Source organism: Sebastes umbrosus, chromosome 11 (genome assembly GCF_015220745.1).
Source record: "Sebastes umbrosus isolate fSebUmb1 chromosome 11, fSebUmb1.pri, whole genome shotgun sequence".
Classification (NCBI taxonomy): domain Eukaryota; kingdom Metazoa; phylum Chordata; class Actinopteri; order Perciformes; family Sebastidae; genus Sebastes; species Sebastes umbrosus.
In genome coordinates, this window is record NC_051279.1 from 12,501,064 (window position 1) to 12,521,504 (window position 20,441).

The 20,441-nt window shown below is 42.2% G+C and overlaps 1 protein-coding gene across 21 annotated transcripts in view; it reads right to left on the reverse strand.

The window, feature by feature from the left end:
- erfl1 (Ets2 repressor factor like 1) overlaps positions 1-20,441 on the reverse strand; it is a 112,972-nt gene that overhangs the window by 51,922 nt on the left and 40,609 nt on the right. The window contains exon 7 of one of the 21 annotated variants that reach the window (XM_037786023.1): positions 10,419-10,608. The exons of the other annotated variants lie outside the window; for them this stretch is intronic. The gene's annotated coding sequence lies outside the window, so the exon portion shown is untranslated. The remainder of the gene's footprint in view (positions 1-10,418; positions 10,609-20,441) is intronic. 21 annotated transcript variants of the gene reach the window in all.

Consider the following 20,441-nt stretch of genomic DNA (forward strand, 5'->3'; position numbering starts at 1 on the left):
GTTGACCCCACAAAAAAGTTGCTCAACTGGAATCCAGAAGGAGCGATTCCCCCAAAGAAGCAAAGGAAGTTGTCACATGAAGGACTGGGTTTTATTGTTCCTGACAAGTGTTTTCTTTGACAGAAAACCCTCTGAAACTAAGAGGAAATACTGTGATTTCCTCTCTTCATGTGGAGTAAAATGCAACCTGCACCACAACATTATCATCTTTTTTCTTCCGTGAATATGAAGGAAACCTAAAATGCCACTCAGCAAAAGGTCGAGCTCTACCTGTCAGTTGCTACTAAGAAGAAATCCACAGTTGGTATCAACATCTTCCCTGCTGTCCCTGCAGCAAAATTACGATGAAACACATTATCTTCAACTCAATAGCATCACTTTTATCAACCGTCTCCATAAATGAACTCTCACACACACACACACACACCTGTGCACACACACAGTAAAGAAGAGCATGCCGTGGCTCCCGTGCCAGTAAATCGACTCTGCCCTTAACCAACTTTAATTATTTAATTGATCCCCAATCAGCAACTTAATAATCAATTAGGTAAACCTATGGAGCTCACTTGAGTGAAGAGAGCCGGAGTCTATGACAAGGGAATCAAAAGAGGAGAGGAGAGAGGAGGTGAAGGGATCAAAGGAAGCTGGAAGGAAGAACAGGATGCTGTGTTGTCTGCTGGGTGTCTAGATGAAGTTACTCTGATTTATAATGACTCCCTGACAGTGGAATAAGGTCAAATTCTTGTACTGATAACATGACATGCACCCACTGCTAAAGAGGGCGAGGGTCGTATCAGCAGCGAGCAGATGTTGGAGGTAAAAAGCAACTTTGGGAGGCGATCGTTTTTTGGTGCTTCTCTTGTTTTAGTGCTGAGCAGGAGTAACAGAAGTATTTTCACTGTTGACTGGAATTAGAGTTAAAATGATTAGTAACCCAATCGATTAGTCAGAAAATCAATAAGCAACTATTTTGATATTGGGGTTTTTGTTTAGCTTTTTAATGCCAAGCATCTCAAATTTAAGGATTTGCTGTTTTTTTTCTGTTTAAATTTGTTTTTAAATTGAATATCTTTGGGTTTGGGACTGTTTTTTGAATGGCATTTTTCACTATTTTATAGACCAAATGTTTGATCAACTAATCAAGAAAACAATCAGCGGATTGATCAATGATAAAAAATAATAATAATATAATTAGTTGCAAGTCTAATTAAATGTGAAAAAAGGCTAATTCCCTCTTCAGTCCTTTACACGCCTCATGTATTTAAATCAGCCCTTTTTCAAAGTAAAGAAAAATGGTGTACAAAACTGTTGGAGGCCAAAAAACGTTGAATGTATGAAGCAATATTGGTACAACATGGCCATGGTCACAGCCACAGCACTACACATCCATCACCACACACATGCACCTCTTTATCGCCCTCTAGTGTCGACTGCTGATCTCAGCCTTCACTGCTTGTTAACCCCTCCAACTGACATTTTCTCCACTCCTTTCCTGGATTTTTTGGGGTTCAAACACACCTTCACAAAGCTGCACTAGATGTAGCTTTGTGTATTTGTTTGTGTGTATGGCTGTTTTTGTACTGTATGTCAAGCTGGAGTGTGTGTGTGTGTGTCGGGAGCAGGGAGTATCAGACGCTCACACACTCAGCAGATGAAAGCTTTGCCAATACTGCGAGTCCCCTGAGGGTCATGGCGATATTGATGTGACCACTGGTGTGTGTGTGTGTGCGTGCTGCCGGTGCATGACAGTATTTGAACATGCATGCTGCAGTGTCTGTTGCATTTGTGCATGTCACCTCTAAAATATAAAAAGGGCAAAAGTAGAAGAAGAAACGTGCCAGGAACCTCTAACCGCTGATCTCAGACCGGCGCGTTCTAACGTCCGCAGCGGGGTGTTTTTTTCTCCCCCCCCGCTGATCCTCGCTCAGCAGCTGGAGCGTCTGACACCTGGGAGGTATATGTGACAGAGTGGGGAGGCGCTGGAAGAGGATGAATAACTGACCTATCACATCCCCATTGACTGAGTTAATTAATATAAGTAGAGCAGGGGATTCTTAGCTCACTTTTCACTGTATGGATTTGCTGTCTCCTCACATTTGGTATGTTTTATGTCTATTCAATGCAAATCCAATGTGTTCTGTCCCGCGGCCCGATCATGACAGCTAATTTTGGTATGTGAGCCGTTCTGATAGGGCGGTTTTTAATTGTGGCACAACACAGCCCCGCTGTGACTGATTGATATCAAATTTCATGTGAATGGATGTCAAATCGCAGCAGAGTGAACTGGTAAAAGGCTCACGCGTGTGCATTGTATACTTGTTGTCATGCATCTTTTACATTTGATAAAGCTGAAACGTGATGTTTTAAGAGAATAGTCTTGTCGGCACAGAAATTAGGAGAGGGAAGCAAGGGAGGAGGGACAGGGAGGAAGGACAAGGAAATCCTCATAGACTCGTAGACTCTCTTATACATGCAAACACTCTTTCTTCTTCTTTGTGGGTGTGAAAGACAAGAGAGAGGGAGCATGGGGGGGGGATGACACAAGCAGGACAGACAGGAAGACAGGCAGAAGAAGATGGGAAATGGAGAGAAAAGGAGGGGAAAGAGAGCAAGAAAGAGCTCCACTGCCTAGTCTTAATCTGAGCTGTTCTGATCAATAGCCCATTTCCCATTGTTGCCAGAGCTGTTCGATCGCTACACCACGGAATTAACACACCCACTTTAATCTAGGGGGAGAGGAGCGAGGGGAGGGAGAGGAGGGGGGGAGGGGAAAAAGGGGGTTAAGGAGGTGAGTGGGGAGCAGCTGTGGAGGCATTCTCAAATGAAATCAAATCTAATTGTTATCACTGTAGCCGCCGCACTTATTACTACCACTGTTACAATTATCCACCCACCATATCGCTCCTTTTTCTCCCTCTCATACCCGGCGTCATGTGGTGTAAACTGGACGTAAATAATCCGAATTAGTGTTTATTTGTTTCATTTTGCCGGCTGTAGATTGGATTGGGTTGGCAGGTTGAGGTGGTGGGGGGTGGGCTCATTCCTCCGTGACCGGGGAAGGGGTTTGTGGTCAGGTATATTGTGCCGGATACACTCTAACATCTGGGTGTCTCAATTTAGCTGGGCTGCTGTGAGAGGTGAGGTTCAGCGAGGTTTTACGAGATAATGCTGTTATGTTACGAGAATGTGTTCACGATCGCTGTGTAACCTTATTAAAGGTAGGAGGGTTTTGTCTGGTGGCACCAATCAGCCATTTTATTTGAGACAGTTTTTTTTTCTCACCTACATCTAGTGGTACCTATAGCCACACAGATAGTTTTGGTTTTATGTGGTCACAGTTTAGAGAGCAAGAGAGAGAGAGATATTCAGTCTCTGAGATTTCTGCTTCCGTCCCAATACAGTGGAGGTGAATGGAGTTTCAATTGGGATCACCGCAACAAAAAATGGGAGCTATGAAATTCAACATCTGAAGTCTGAAAAGAGGTGTTCCTGTTGATATCTTTAGCCATGCTAGCGGCGTTGCTTTATGGACGGTGACATTGGCGGTCACTTTGGTCCAGACTGAAATACTGCAACAATTTTTTGGATGGATCGCCATGAAAATTTGAATAGAGATTCATAGTTCTCTCATGACTTTGGTGATTCTATGACTTTTACTCTAGCGCCACCATGAGGTTGACATTTGTGCTTTTGAGTGAAATGTCTCAACAACTACTCGATTAATTTCTATGAAATTTGTAAAACATATTCATATCCCCCTAATGGTGAACTGTATTAACTTTGGTGATCCCACCACATTTCATCTGGTCCAACCATCAAGTCAAAAATTCCTCCATCAGCTTCGGCTGTACTTTGTGTTCAATCTTGGAACCAATCGGCTATCAGTCTGACAACGGATAAGCCTCTGGGGGCAAGAGGCTTTATTTCTGGGGTTCCGGCGTAGCCAGCAGGTATCCGGGCCAAGACTTCCTTTTCTGTGCGCTGCTCATTGTTTACGATCCGATTAGCAACTTGAGATGAGAGACGACCGGTCACAAGTAAACGGTTTACAAGCTAATTTTACACCAGTAAAAAGCTAAGTTATCGTCAGACGATTGCCGGTGGGTTCCGAGATTTGGATTTCAGCCAATGCTACTCAATACTACTCGGACTACAAACGGAAATCAGAACGCTTCCGACGCCAAAATCTTGTCCCGTTGCCTACAGATTGTACATGTTATTGCATAATCAATTACTTTGTGTTGAGTGCTATTCAACATGTTAGCATTGTCATTGTGAGCAAGTTTGAATGCTAAAATAAACCCTCACAGAGACACTGGCTGTAGACCCTTCTGGTTAAATGTGATTTCTCAGCGCTGTGAGCACCAAAATTGTAATTCCATTCACCTCTACTGTTTTGAAATAGAGGCAGGAATTTCAGAGACAGATATCTCAAAACCTGGACAAATGATTTGCAATGCTTGATAGTAGAGATAAGTGGGAAAAGGTTTTTGTTGTTGTTTTACATTTGGGTAAATTGAGCCTTTAAAATTCGGATTGTGCAGCTAATGTAAAACAGTAAGTCTGTATTAACGTTATTGTGTTACAAAAACACGGTTTTCCAAATACTTTGTTTATGATCACTGGAAACCGAAACTGATCTTGGGTGCAATATTGTTCATCATAAATACATCAATTGCAGGTGTGATATGTATTTGCCTTCAAAAGACCATGGCATGTACAGTTATTACAGGTCGCCACATTCAATACATGGAATGTAATAAGCATCAGCGTAGAGACCCAAATGTCATATCACACAGAGTGCAGGCAATCTATTCAAAATCCATTGGTCACACCAGCTGCAGTCACTGCCATTATTTCTGTGTAGTCATCAGACATAATGGAACATATTTCTTTAAGTGACACACGAAATTCAAGTTAAGATATACTGTACATTTTGAACTGCTCTAATTAAAGAGACCAAACAGGCAACCAAAGTCTTTTCCCCTCTCACAACAAAGCTTCCAATTATAATTCCATTACTAAAATGAATAGTTGTGCTTTCTCAGTACCAACACTTGAGTTTAGCTGTTGAATATTGTAGTCTACAGCTTTGGGTGTTGCCAGCAGAGTCTTTGCTTACTGCCTTCCACTGAGACAGCTCGAGGGGAAAACACAGCACAGAAGCTCTTCCCTGCCACCCGAGGCTATACCCAACTTTTCCTCCAATCCATTCTACTTACTCTAGTTCTTTTGAAGTCATTTCATAACAGAGCAATTTTCTCGTTAGCGTTTGGCTTTAATTGTGGGTAATTAAGCGTGCTCCGGCAGTAGAGAGAGCGCTGTTCGGAGGACTGGGGGGAAATTAGCCGTAGTTCAGCTGTGAAATATGGGGTTAAGTGGGAGACGGGGCAGGGAGAGGAGAGAGCCGAGGGGGGTCAGTGACTCCAAAACAGGGGGCACGCTGTCTAAAAGGAAAGCTGCTTTGGTTGTAGCGGAAGATGGGTAGGTAGCAGAAAGAAAGTGGGGAACACAAATAGGTAGTTTTAGCAAGAGACACAATTCAAACAGAAGCTCAACGGGGCTGAAGGAGGCACTGTGGGGAGTGCAAGAGAATAAGGATGATTTGGAAGAGGAAGGAGAAAGAAATGAGTGGACACGAGCTCGAGAGCTTAAATTTGTGCCAGCACACTGAAAGAGGAAATACACGTGTGTAGCAAGACAAATACGGAAAAGGAGAAGCCCAGTTGCCAGGAAAAAATGTTAGCATTGTACGTTTCTGCAAAAGACAGGTATGTTGAATGTCAATGTTTTTTTTTGTTTGTTCTGTTTTGTTTTTGCATTCGGCCAGAACAAGTGACGTTGTATATCGAGTAGCCCTTATTGAAAGTAGCCGTTATTTAAATTATTTCACTGGCTGGGAGGGTTGGTAGACGGGTCAAACAAACATAGGACTTTCACCCAGGAGACCGCTGTTCGTGTCCGGCGTGTGAAAATGTTGACTTTAAGCTTGTTATGTTACGTTTGTTGTGCAACGTTATGTAAGATAGTCTGCAAAGGGCGAATGTTATTTATTTACAGTAGTTACGTTACGTTATGTTACTATTTTAACACAAACCATGATGTTTTTTCTAACCTTAACAAAGTAGCTCTGTTACCTAAACCTAACCAATCGTGAACCAACATGGCGTTGTGCATTTTGCAAGCATGATATGAGGCTGATATGAAAAGTAATGGAACGTTGACATTCAACGTATCCAGCAGACACGTACAATGCCAACATATTTTCTGGTGACTGGGTTGAAAGGAGAAGCTACATTTTATCACTACTTGCATGTCATCATACTGCTAGTCTGAGCATTTTATGCATGAAAGAAAAGATCTGGGTTCTGCATGAGAAAAGGCGTATTATTTTCCAGATACAATATTGCATGTTTCAGGAAACAGTACTACAAACGTCTTGCACATCAGAAAGTCTTATTGACAGGTGCATTGGGGCAAAAATTCAGACAAAACTATGATTTCTGTCTGTATGATTTTACGCGATGAAGATCTTAGGACTAAAACATAATCATTGAGAGTATGCAGGATTATTCTTTTTCAACGTTTCAGTAAGTAAAATGAGTGCACACCATCGCCTCCCTTGATGCAACAGTGTCTGTAAACAAGTAAAACCCTGGGGTGGCACTAAGTGTCACCGAGTGGATTATGGACTTTACACAGAGTGACCCTTGATTAAATGCAGCACCCTGCTGAATAGAGCCGCTGCCCTTTGCATCCATTAATGCTTTTATTTTAACCCCATAACAGCTATAAACGTCGTTGTGGCCATAAAGCAGATGAGGAATGATTGGAGTCATTGACTGTACTGTCAAATGCTCAGTGGATGGGGACGTACTCCGCTGGGCCCTTTATGAGCGCTTCATCCCTCGGAGGAACATTCCCCACTGACTATAATGAACCTGTTAAAGCCTCTATAAATATTGGCTCCCATGCTTAGTGATCGTTTGAATACCTCCGAAATAGAGCACCGTTTGCAAACAAGTGGCTGGGCGTTGGAGGTGGTGAAGCTAATACCTAATCAATGGAGGGACGCTCCCTAGCAGTGGGCCCTCACGGAGCCTTGATTCATGCAGAGGGTGCGGATATAATGTGGTTTAGAATAAGCACAAAACTGCCATATTGATTAACACATTATCGGTGTCAATAGGAAAAGTTCTTTGAGGAAGAAGTGGAAAATGCTGGGGTAATGGCACGGCCATGCAGAAAAAAAACATTATCAAGACTGCAGTGGGAACTAATCATCTTCCTGCCAGTCTTAAGGACTTAAGAAGTCTCAGGCAGGGTCACTCGCCCCATGTTGGGTGCCGTGTTACAGATTAGATGCGAGTCCAGGTTCTTCGACCCCAGGAAATCCACACATTCCCCAGTCGACAAAAGGAAGGCTCTCTCCATGATGGAAGGAGATATTACGAGGTCTTAAGCAAGGCGACTCTGCTAGATTTCAATTACGTAAAAAGGAGAATAAAACTGAAATACAATGCTGAATTACATTATTTGAAAATGTAGATCTATATTAATAATCTGTGCCACCGTGGGATCAGCCCGGTCTCACAGGAAGGCGTATAAATACCACGAGATTACAGGGACATTACGCGTGACATGAGTACGCATTTTCGTGTCTCATTTGTACGCCACATAAACCTCTGTAGTTAGGTTTAGGCAAGAAAAAAACACTAACTTAGGTTTAGGCAAGAAAGCCACTTAGTTAAGGTAAGGAAAAACGTCATGGTTAGGCTTAAAATAAGTATGAAAACTAAGTAAAATATGTACAGAAACCACTTAATCCAACTACAGAAAACACGTCACAAACGTCAATAAAAAACTCTTACCATAGAATTTATACGCGGATGCGTTTTCATTGCAGTCAGTACAGGATACATGGCGTACAAATGACACATGAAAATCAATAAAGGCGTATTGATTGCATGCGAAACGCATTGCGCATTAACGTGGCATTTATACGGCAGATACTCCAACTTGGGTGTACGTCAGGATGGGTCCTTTACATTCGGCATGTCGTATCATTTTTTACATGCTGTGCAAAAGCAAACATTCAAAACATAAACTGATAAAAGAATGTTTATGTGCATTTAGTCATGTAAAAGAAGGGAAATATCTTAACAGACTACTCATCAGTAGGGCTGTGTATTGGCAAGAATCTGGCGATATGATACGTATCATGATACAGGGGTTACGATGCAATATATTGCGGTACTATAAGCAAGGTGAGATATTGTGGGGTTTTTTTTAAATCAAATTTTAGGAAAACTGTCATAGTATACGCTAAAAAACACACCACCACATGCATAAAAAAAGTTTACTTTTTTAATGAAATCAGAACAGTGGGATCTGGTCCCTTTAACATCCAACATTATAGCACTACTTTTTTGCAATCTGAGCCGCTGTCTGCCACGAATTTTTCCATGTAAACTTTTAATTAAAAATCAATATCGTGATACTCAAGTGTATCGATATTTTCCTACACGCCTACTCATCAGTTGCATTATAGATTAATGAGTAGTAGGCCTATATAAGAAATGCGATAACTCATGAATGATGTCAAAAAATTAAAAGCTGAATCTCCTGTCAGCGAAATATGGACGGCGTTTGACTTTTTTTCCACCTGCGTTTTGCAGCTTAAACTGAAACATTTCCTTTTCAAAAGCCACAGTGATTTGTCAAACCGACCAAATGACAAAACTACAGTCCATCTGTGTAAGAAAGTTTTACTGGAAGTGTTAAAATGTACATGTATACTATAGGTCATGTGATGGAAGCTCATCTTTGTGTTAAGTCAACCTATTCACAAAGACAGTTTTACACCTGTGTAGCTGAAAACAACAGCAGTAGTGTTGTACTGTCACCAACTGACATTTTCTATCTGTAACTGCATGGCTACACAGACGCAGATGACATTCCTCATTTCCCAGCACATTTAGGGTCGTATAATCTCATGCTGCACATTGGATTTGGATCTATAAATGAGAAAATTTGCTGGAGCCATCTCAGTTTTACAAGTGATGTTTTTGACCTGTGACATGAACTTGAAATCAATGAAAAGGTTGTGCTGACAGTATCCGAGGGGGGCTGTTTTGGACACCTTATATGTCAGGAGAGGAACCACAAGCAAGGGAGAAGCACTTTTACACTTTTAACAATATTCGCAGTGAGCGTCGTTGCCGTATTTAATTAGTTTTGTAAAGGAAAGATGAGAATTTTGGTTTCATTTTTGGTAAAATGTAAAAAACATCAACTTAAATTCAAAGACATGGCTAATTGTGGTCTTGGAAAATCGCCATAATAAAACTGCAAATGTTGAGATTCTTGGCTCAACCATCTTATCCATATGTAGTGTGTGTGTGTGATGAGAGAGCCTATGTGACCTTGACCTCTTGAGCTGCATTCGCTTGTTTTGAAACTGAAATCACGAAGATAAAATAACACTCGCAAAAGATGTATAAACTCAACCAAACATTGTACGAGTTCACAGAGTCAGTCTCCCATTCTGTATCAAAGCAACAGCTCCAGAGTGTAAAGCCTATATATCAGCTGGACATCAAAGATTAGAGTCTCACTGCTCTCTCTCTGGAGTTCCTCATAATCACAAAAAACTGAGCAGACCACCCCGGGCCATGAGAAATATGATGTTGAGATCTTAAATTGAGTGAAATTCCCTTTTTATCACAGCTTCTGCAAACTTAAATATGACCATCTTTGTTACAGATATAAAACTAGTATATGTGATAAAAAAAGCTGCAATGTATGGATCCATATTGTTGTGGTTTAAGGACGCTTTAAGGATTTCCTGTTAATAATGAAGTCTGTGGGGATGCATTTACATGTAGAACTGAGTACCTGAGACTTGGTTATGGTCACCTTTACGCACACAGTATATTAATCCAAATATACCTACAAGTCATCAAATATTAAAATACCAGGTTGACTTGGACAACTTTTTATGAAGTGAATATCCTCATTCCCCAAGTTCATGTTCCACTTTCCCCTGACCGCTCTTCTACTTTTCATCTCACATTTGTTCTCTCCTTAAAACGTCTCTGGTCCCTGAAGCCGCAGCAGTAGGATACAAATCACAAATGCACCGCACAAACACGTTTTTCACTTTAAAGCAGAAAACCTTTTAGGAATTGTTGCCGATCTATTTTGGATGGAGACGTATATATTGCGTACTGCTTCGACAAACTCTCCAGCGCACAACGTCTCCACACACACAGAGCTCTCCATCAATCAATTTCTGCAGGAGGTGCGCATGTTTCTCCCTCTCACCAAAGTGCATTATATTTCTCACGAGGATCTTATTTCTTGACGCGTTTCTCAATTATTAATGCCACTTGTCCATATTAAGTAAGGATGCTTACCTTCACCGATGCACCTTCATTGACTTGACCGGCAGCTCCCACTTTGCTTGGGTTGTTTTGGGAATCCTGTCGACGTGCTGCAGAGGACTGACGGTAATCTGATGGCAATTTAACAGATCGGACCGCGCATCCTTTTCCTCCACGCTTTAAACTACATTGGTGAAAGAGTTACACACTGGACTGGTGTGATCTATGAGTGGCAATGTGAGTAGAGGAGGGGGGAGAGAGGAAAAAACAAAATCAAGATTGAGGAAGCAGCGCGCAGGACTATGGAGAGAGAAAAAGTTGTCCTCGGAGCAACAAAAAAGTTGACAGGAAAAAAAAAGGGACTCCACTGCAACCATCAGCTACTGTCCGAAATTGATGTAGTTTACATAACTAACCAATAAAAGGAAAGCAGGGAGAAACATGCAGGTGTGAGGAGAGAGATGAGAGCGCACACAGAGAGAGAGAGATAGAGAGACAGAGGAAGAAAGAAAGAGAGAGAAGATGCTGAGCCTGAACCCTCCACCTCACATCTGCACTTTAAGTTTCTATCAGCTGCAGACTGTGTTGTGCACGTGTAAACCTCGCGGACGTGAGACAGAAAAATTGACCTGCACAGTGAAAGAGAGAGCGCACACAAGAAGAACAAAATATATGTAGACGGGTGGTGGTGGTGGTGGTGGTGGTGTGTGGCTAGAAAGAAGCGGATCGATCGGGTTATAATTTTGTCCAAAAGTCGAGGGGGAAAATAAAAAGTTCATGGAGGAATGAAATCTGAAAACAGATGGCGCCCCTAAATAAGATTCGATCTCTGGGAATGGGAGTGGTAGATAATATTTTGGTTGGACGTTTGATGAAAATGACGGATTTTTCATTTTGGACAGGTGGGGGTTGATGGAGTGAAGGGAGAGAGGGGAGGGGTGGATATTATGTGTCTAGGGATAGAAACTAAACTTGGGGGAGAGAGAGGAGGACAAGGTGGTTTTCCCCCCCTTTCAGATTTCATCCAAGGATCTCATCCCCTTTCTCCATTTGCCCCCAGTGTGCGCACAAGACCCCCTCATCAACCCCTCTCCCACCTCCCCTCATGCACCCCTCTCCCACCTCCCACACGCACACCTCCCCTCACCCCGCAAAGAAGGGGCGGCGGGTGGAAGAAGGAGGAAAAAAGGAGAGAAAACAAGAATACCAAATAAATGAGAAATTTTCGTACAGGCCCCGCTTCCGTGCGTTCCATGCTAGCAATAACAATTAAATATCGACCGCTTTCCCGGCCGGAGAGAACCTGAGATACCCAGAGACTGCCAAGTACCGAGACCCCCCCTCCACTCCATTTCTCCCCATCTTCCACATATGCACTCACTCACTCCCTCTCTCCTCCTTTTCTCGTCATCCCCTCCCCTATATACACCTCTTTTTCCTTCTAATCCAAGTCCATCAAGCCAATCTCTTCTAATTTGGTGTATCTCATTTCTCCTGATTCCATCCCACAACCCATTTCGGCTCCCACTTTTTTTTATCATTGCCGATTTGGGGGTGGGGGTGGCCTCTCGGACACACTCCCCATTTTCTCTCAGTGCTGAGAGGACTTCCTCACACCATGCATGTTAGTTTATCAAAATCAATTATGGGATTTGAGATTCACCCCCTTTTTGGAGGCTCATTGGAGCTTTACTGGCACTATACTCTGCTTCAGCTTCACTCTGACAATTGACGTGTGATTTTCAGCACAACATGCTGCACAAAGACACTTATTGACCCAGCGTTGTGTTATTAAAATATGCTGTGTTTAAAAAGGGAGCACAAGCACAGACACAAATGTGTTGAAAATTAGCAAAATATGTTGCACAGGAATGTCAAAACCAAAAGGAAAAAAAAAGGATATCAGCATGACTTGGTGAGCTGCTGCGAGATCCAGTGATTCTTTGGGAACCTCTTATACTGGAGTGTATTGTGTTTTCCTTTGTGGCACAGGTTTCTTTTATCGTGGATGTTCGGCATTTTATTTGTGAAACCTGCAAGGCTTCAGTGGAATATGGTGAGCTAGAATTTGGTGGACTGGGACAAAAAAAAATACACCAAAAGATAAAATTGCACACATAAATGTTGCAGAGCTTGGTCACAACTAACCAAAGAAATGAACACAACAAATGGCATCATTTTGGCTATGAGTTGTTATAAAATGGCAAAAAGATGTTCTCATGTGAGACCCACTGACCCTTTGAAAATCTATTGCCTCCTATACTGGACTGTATAGTTTCCTTTTATGGCATTAGTTTATGGTGGATGAATGGATTCTTGGCATTTCATTTGTGAAACATGCAAGGCTCGTTGTAGAATATCTAGAATTTGGTGGTCTGGGACAAAAAAAATACACCAAAAGATAAAATTGCACACATAAATGTTGCAGATCTCGGTCGCAAACAAACCAAAGTAAAGAAATTAACACGACAAATTGTATCTTTTTGGCTATGAGTTGTTATATAATGGCAAAAAGATGACATCCACTGACTGAAAACCTCTTGTCTCCTATACTGGACTGTATAGCTTCCTTTTATGGCATTAGTTTATGGTGGATGAATGGATTCTTGGCATTTTATTTGTGAAACGTTTGAGGATCATTGTAAAATATGGTGAGCTATAATTTGGTGGGTCTAAAAGATAAAAGTGCTCATTGTGTGTTGTTTGACCTCTGGCAGGATTTTTTTTCCCTGTGTAGAACACAAATGCACCTTCCTAACCTCTGTATATGCAATATGCTGACCTATAATCTACTGCTCTATATATCCAACAGGGGACAATAGAGTCTGAGGGGAGTATGGGGTGGGGTTCAGACTTTGGTCCAAAAGACAAACAGGTGGACTCCATTCCTTTGCAACAACCTCCCTTTTGTTGATTGACGGGCCCCCTGGATTTGTGCGACTCGTGACAAGACTGCCAGAGGAGTGGTGGCATTATGTTGGACTTATAAGTCCTGAGCGCGCCGACGCCAACTTTTCCAAACGAATTGCACAACTATCAAAAGTTTCTCCATCATTGTCGTTGTGTCTTCTCTCACTCCTCTTTATATTTTTTTTCCGCCTCAGAACTTCTCTCTGCTCGCACCCAAGCCATTCAATTTCTATTTATTTCACCCCCACCACCACCACCACCTCTCCGCCACCCAGCACCTCCTCTCGGTCTCCTCTCATCTCTCCTTTTTTCACACCTCTCCGCATCTCCTCGCTCGCTATTAAAACCCATTCTTCCCCTGTTTGTCGCCCTAATTCTCCTCCCCTCCATCCCGCCGTCTTTTCCCTTTTCCTTATACTTCCCTCCACCTCGTTATCTCCCCCGTTTGACTTTAATTAGTTAATGCATTAATTATCTACGCCCCAATACCTGCACCATTAACATAGCCTCTCCTCCCCGTGGCTGCCTCTCTGCCTCACCCCGAGGCCTCTGCACGGACGCACGGCACAGACACAGACGCACACACACACACAAACCCTCCCTTTTTTTTTACCCCATGCCTCTTTTTCACTCTATTTCTCGCTCTTCCACTCTTTGCCCCCTACCTATTTCCCCCCAAGTCATCTCTCTCCCCCCGTCTATCTCTCTCCTGCCCCCCTACACTCTCCTCTTTCTCTCTCTGTGCCTTGCAGTCGCCTCTGCCGGCTGCTCTCTCTCTCCCCGGCGACGGAATTATGAAAAATGCGCCCATCGACAGAGCGCCTCAGCTTCGATTAGCCGAGATGGGACATGACAGGCCGCGATCAATACTTATACCGTCCTATAACGTGTCAACTAATGAATCAATCTCGGCTAAATTTTCCATTTTTCAAAAGCCGACGCGAGAGACTGGAATATCCTCTTTTGTAAAGATATTATTATCGATTTCGTCGGCAATTTGACATCGGGGGTAGTTAATTCCACTCTAGAATAAAATTGAAAACACTTGAGATTGAAGTGAGAGAGGGAGAGAGAGAGAGGGAGGAGGGGAGGGGGAGAGGAGAGGTGGGAGGCAAGGGCAGGCAGGAGGGGAGGGGGGGAGACGGCTGTTGACTTGATAAAAGAGAATGGGAAGATGGAAGGAAGGGGAAAGGGATAGGAAGAAGAGATACTACTGGCGGTGGTGCAGAGACACAAGCAGTACATCTATCTATCTATCTATCTATTACAATAAACATATAAAAAGATAGGGAGAAGATGTTAGACTATAATGAGGGTGGATAAAATAACATAAACACCTGCACAATACAGTCTAATATGGCCTTGCATTACCACATCTGGGAAGCGTATACAGCTCTATTTTTGTTGTAGCTGTGTCATATAGAGGTGTTGAATTAACTCTGCGGTCATTTTTGAGGCTGTTATTTTGTTGAACATCATTACATTGAATAGAGTATACGTGCTCCAGGGATGACGTATTTTTGTAGGCCAACCAGGAAGTTAGCATCGCCCAAGGCCTATAGAAAGGAGACTGGGTCACGGCGGACATAGGTCTTTTGGGGTATGGGGTATAACACATGCGCAGTGTAACTGAAGCTGTGGTCGTGCGTTGCGATTTGCTCAATTTCGGCGAGTGCAGGCCAGATTTTACTGCGCATGTGTTATACCCCTAAAGATATGACGCATGACCCCACCCGCCTTTCCATAGGCCTTGACATCGCTCTGGTTCCTAGACAAAAAACCAATGGGATTTTTCCATTGGGTTTTATTAGCAAACAGACGTTTATAATACTTACACGTTTTGTTCAGCACGATAATCTTCACAAATAAACACCACTTTCATGATTTTTGAAGTGTGAATGCAATCGCCAGAAGTAAAAAGCTAATGTTAGGCTATAAAGGAACTACACCAAGGTCGAATGAACGTGAATATAAACAACAAGGCTGTAAAGGCGGACGAGATGACGTTTAGTAGTCACATTTAACCATTTGTTAGCAACCGCCTTTTTTAAGACACAAAGGCTTCAAAATTTCCCAGTGGGGTCTTTACTGACGTATTTGATGTCGTAGAACAAAACATTAAAACCTCTTAAGCTTGTGTAAACCACAGACATTATTTCAGGTGTCTAACTGAAAACACATTGACAAAACCCGTTGGCTTCCAGACGAGGGAACTCATTTACAGGTTTTAGGACTCATTCCTGTAGGACTCTATAACTGCTGCTTTTGTTGTGCGTTTTAAAACATAGTTATGTGGTAAACTCTAGCCAGGGTTTGTGTCATTCGAGTGGTGTTTTTAATGAACTGGATTAATGATAAATGAGATTATGGCTGTAACTAAAGATTATTTTTATCGTCAATTAATTTGTCGATTATTTTCTCGATCAATCGATTTAGTCGTTTGGTCTTTAAAATGTCAGAAATTGGTAAAAAATGTTGATCAATCTATGTGTGTTCCAAAACCCATACTACCATACTATTTAGTATGCCAGAAAAATATTTAGTATGTCCCAATACATAGTATGTCAAATACAGTGTGCCAAAAATACCAGGATGTCCTACTACATCTGGTCACATTTTACAGTATGCAAAGCCAGCATACCACTCTGGCTATTCTGACCCCACTACCTTTGTACAGCGGATATATGAGCAAGAGGGTGAAATGTCAAGGCACAATGTGGTGACAAAGTAATATTGGTGCCTTTAAATGGGGCGTGTTCACCGTGTTCACGGGAATAGTCCATATGAACGTCCCCCTCTTGTGGTATTCACGACCTCGTAATTGTAAAGTTTCTGAAAGCTCAGAGTTCACGACTTGTGACTTGTTTGTTGACGTCGTCAGAAATGGCGGAGGTCATGGAAATACATTTTTTCGGTGCATAATAAGTTAATATAATGTAATTTTAGTTGTATATTGTTTTTCTTCGTAACTGTATAATATGTCTGAGGAAAATGTTGATATTCCCAACGGCCTCACCTTTTTCCTCTGTCATTATGCCTTTGCATTTACTGCATTACGTTACCTGCTCGCTAGCTTGCTAAATTGTTAGCCTCTGTGGCTTCTAGACGGCGACAGTAACGTTAATATTGCCGTTGCTTAGCAGCGGTGTTCTCACGACTTAACCACTTGAACACTAAGCATATTGTGTACAAGACTTCCCATGTTGTAAACACAAGCTCACAAGTTTTATTTGAAGGCACCATATGTCCCAATTGTATGCATATTGCATGCACCTAACGTACTTTGTAAGGGGGCAGCAGTTTGTACTAAAAGTAAAAAGAAAAAGAATGTGATTTGGAACGTAGCCAGTGTTTCCCGAAGCCCAAGATGACGTCCTCAAATGTCTTCTTTTATCCGAAACTCATAGATAGTCAGTTTACTGTCATAAAGGAGTAAAGAAACCAGAAAATATTCACATTTATGAAGCTGGAATCAGAGAATTTTGTCTTTTTTTTTCTTAAAAAATTACTCAAACCAATCAATCGATTATCAAAATAGTTAGCGATTAATTTTATAGTTGACATCTAATCGATTAAATCATTGCAGCGCTACGTGAGATACTTAAAAAAATCCTCATAAAGCAGAAGTTGCATTTCAGTGTTCAGTCATTAAACTAGGCAGGAAGGAAGTTAGTAAACTAGTCATAGCTTCAAAAGCACTGAAAACTTGTGCATTTTATGACAGACTAACAAACGGTAAGTTATGATAACATCACCGCCCGTGTGTTTCTGTGCGTGTACATGCACACGCGTGAATGTGTGTGTGTCAGGATGAGAGAGAGGCAGAGAGTCAGCATGTGTGTCAGAGTGAAATATAGATGGAGGAGGCCGGTGTGTGTGAGGGTCAGCGAGGTGCAGTGTAACTGTCGACAATCACAGCCTTATTTACCTGTCAAAAACACTATCATCCCACACAGCCCCAGCCAAGCAATTTCTCCTGTCTCTTCCTCCCTCCTCTCCCTCGCTCTCTTTCTCTCCCTCTCTCTCTACCTCCAATTACGACCTAGAGGGCTATTTCTCTCCAGGACAAAAACACTCCCCACAAGCCCTCCCTCTCCTTTCCGATAGCCCCTTCTCTCCCCCCATCGTTTCTACCCTTCTCCCTCTCTTTTTTCCCACTCTCACCCGTTCTTTTCCTCTGCTGAGAGTTGGAGAGTGGAAATGAACAAGCTGTAAACACACACCACTTATCACAGTGTATGCTGTTGTGTATTTGTTGGCGGAGGCTGGCAAGGTGAAGGCTGTGGTATATGAGGCCAGAGGTGTGGGCTACTGTACCAGAGAGGAGAGATGTGAAATAAAGATGCACCACAGGTTGAAAGGCAGTTTGATCAATGCACTGTTGGGCGCTCACTACATCCTTCTGCTCCAAAACGGCAACTGCTGAAATGTGCACAGTTACGGAGTACGTTGAATTTTTATACAGACTGTCTAGAACGAGTCCTGCTGTCTCCTCTCCTAGACTGCGAGGCCAACAGTATTCAGTGGTCCCTAAAGAATACTGCTGTCAATATCCTATATTTTTCTTATCGTCAACAAATCCCCCCAAAAAGACCAAACGCATCAATGAATTGATCTTGCTAACAAGACTTGTCTGTGTAGCTAAAGCTGGATAGTCCTCTGTGCCATAAAGCATTGAGAAACACCGTCACACTAATGACATGATCCTTATGATAAACACAGGCATTGCAGTTTATTTTAAGTCAATCCCACCCTGGTGCCATAAACAAATGTATATAAATCCACAGCTGAAAATAGTCTCTAACAAAAGCACTATTTACTAATGTTACTTACTAATAAGTTTGCTAAAAACTACAGTTCCCAGCTATAATTACTGAGCCTTTAAAAAAAAATTAAACTATATTTGTGTTACTTTCTATTGAACATCTAGTGCATCGGGCTGAGTGCACAGACAAGGTGGGGAAGTTGAAAAATATTAAGATTAAGATTGTGGGTTTCATAGGGTTTGTTGACAATAGGAGAAATAAAGAATAAAGCCTCATCCTCTAGACAAATGAAAAGAGAAACTCAGGGAGTGTTAAGTATGATCTGCATCAATACTTTCAACACAATTTCCTATATATTTATTATATTGGTTTAGTAGTGTCTAGTAGAGATCATTATAATGACTTTAGAATACATTTTAAATGACAGAAATCTAAGACACTGTTCTGATAATTATGGTTATGACAGAAAGGGGCCTGATTTGAAGCAGAGAAATAGAAGATTATTTTGTTCAAGACACTGGAAAAGGCCAAAAACAGACAATAAGCCTTCAATTTGGATGCTTTTGAGCCAGTAAAGAACATGATCGCTCTGCAAAAACTACAGAGCTGAAAGCTTTGAGCATGGAGCTCTCCACGGTGCTGAAGTTGTCTTCCTTCAAAAGAGAGATGTTTAAAGTTGTATGGAGCCTCAGAAGTCGCAAAGATAATATTTTGTAGGAACAATATAAAAATAAATATCTTTTGGGAGTTGAGGGTAATGTTGAAACCAGTCTCATTAGATATAATCAAGAGGTATTTATTATATCCATTGCTTATAGTATGGCCTCGTTAAAGGTGCAGTGTGTAGGATTTGGCGGCATCTAGTGGTGAGGTTGCAAACGGATCAAAACAAATTCCCGAAGAACGCTCTCCATTTTTCTCTCGTAAATGCTTAAATGGCCAAGGCACCTTGTTTTGTTTCCGGTTCACAACCTCTACTTCTACTACTGTTTACTGGCGGATTACAGCCATGCGTAGCCTAAAGCGCCAATTTCTAATCAAACTACGCTGTGTAGCTGAGTTTATTTGCTCCAAACCAGTTGATGAAAACACGCTTAATTCACATTTCTTTTTTTGTGACATTTCAAAACTTTGCTTAAAATGCACTTGAAAAGTGAATGGAAACACTGCTATTATGCATACGTGTTTGTGTGTGTATACTTTTATCAATGGCATCATGGCATCATATTGCAGTGATGTAAATTTGGATTTACGAGATGCTGGTTTGTGAAGTGAATTTTTCAGGATTTTGCCAAAAACCATCTTTCTATAAAACAACACATCAGACAGATTATTAAGGACGGATGGCAGGCTGTGTGACAGACGGTGCCAGATCAGAACGACTGCTCTGCTGCCTGACTGGAAAGCCACTCGGAGGAATTTTGCTGATACATGACCGTGGCGGATACTTGGGTGGCCTTTTATTTCCTGAACGGAGTCTCGATGCCTGTGACTGAAACATACACATGTACACACACACGGAGACACACACACACGCAGACTGATAGCAGTCCGCTGTCTGTCTTCGTGACTGGCTCTGTGAAAAGGCCATCTGACAAAGCCATTAACAGGGCGGTGTAATACCTGTGTCTGTAGTGAGCTGAGTGACACAAAAAGACATTTATGGGCACTGCCATGACAGGAGAAGCACTGTGACATCTGACTGACTGACTGACTGACTGACTGACTGGACTGAGAGCTGGTTGACGGATAAAGGCAGGCAGAGACACCAACACCACTGAGACAGTGATGGAGACGGGACACGAATCATGTCTAGAGAGAACGACGGAGGATTCACAGGTTCTACAAGACCGTCTGATAGCTACACACGGGAGTATGTCAGCATAATTTCACTCGCGGCGTCGACACTTCAGCCCCAAAGTTTTTCAAAAATGATCAAAAAGGGCCAAGTTTGAGCACACAATGCGTACAGTTAATGGAACGCTGAGTGTTGCATCTTGAAATTTCATCCAAAAAAAATGAATTTTCATTATCAGTAAGTGTAGCACTCTGCTGTAAATTATGGGGAATTGAGACGTCATTTTAGGATTCAAGCCAGAGAATGGACGCAGTAAAGAGAGAGAGAAGCAGCTAGAGAGAGTTATAGACAGTAAGACAAAGTCAGAGCAGAAATGTAAAGTGGGAGACAGAGACAAAGCATGAGACCAAGAGAGAAAGAGAAGAATGATGTTGAATTGAGTGTGTGTGTGTGTGTGTGTGTGTGTGTGTTATAGTGTGTGCAGCCAGGGCAGCAGGCAGAGGCAGCTAAGCAGAACCAGCCAGCCCTCACAAACCAATCAGGCCTTCATTAGGCTGGGCGGGAGGGATCGATGGCCAGCCC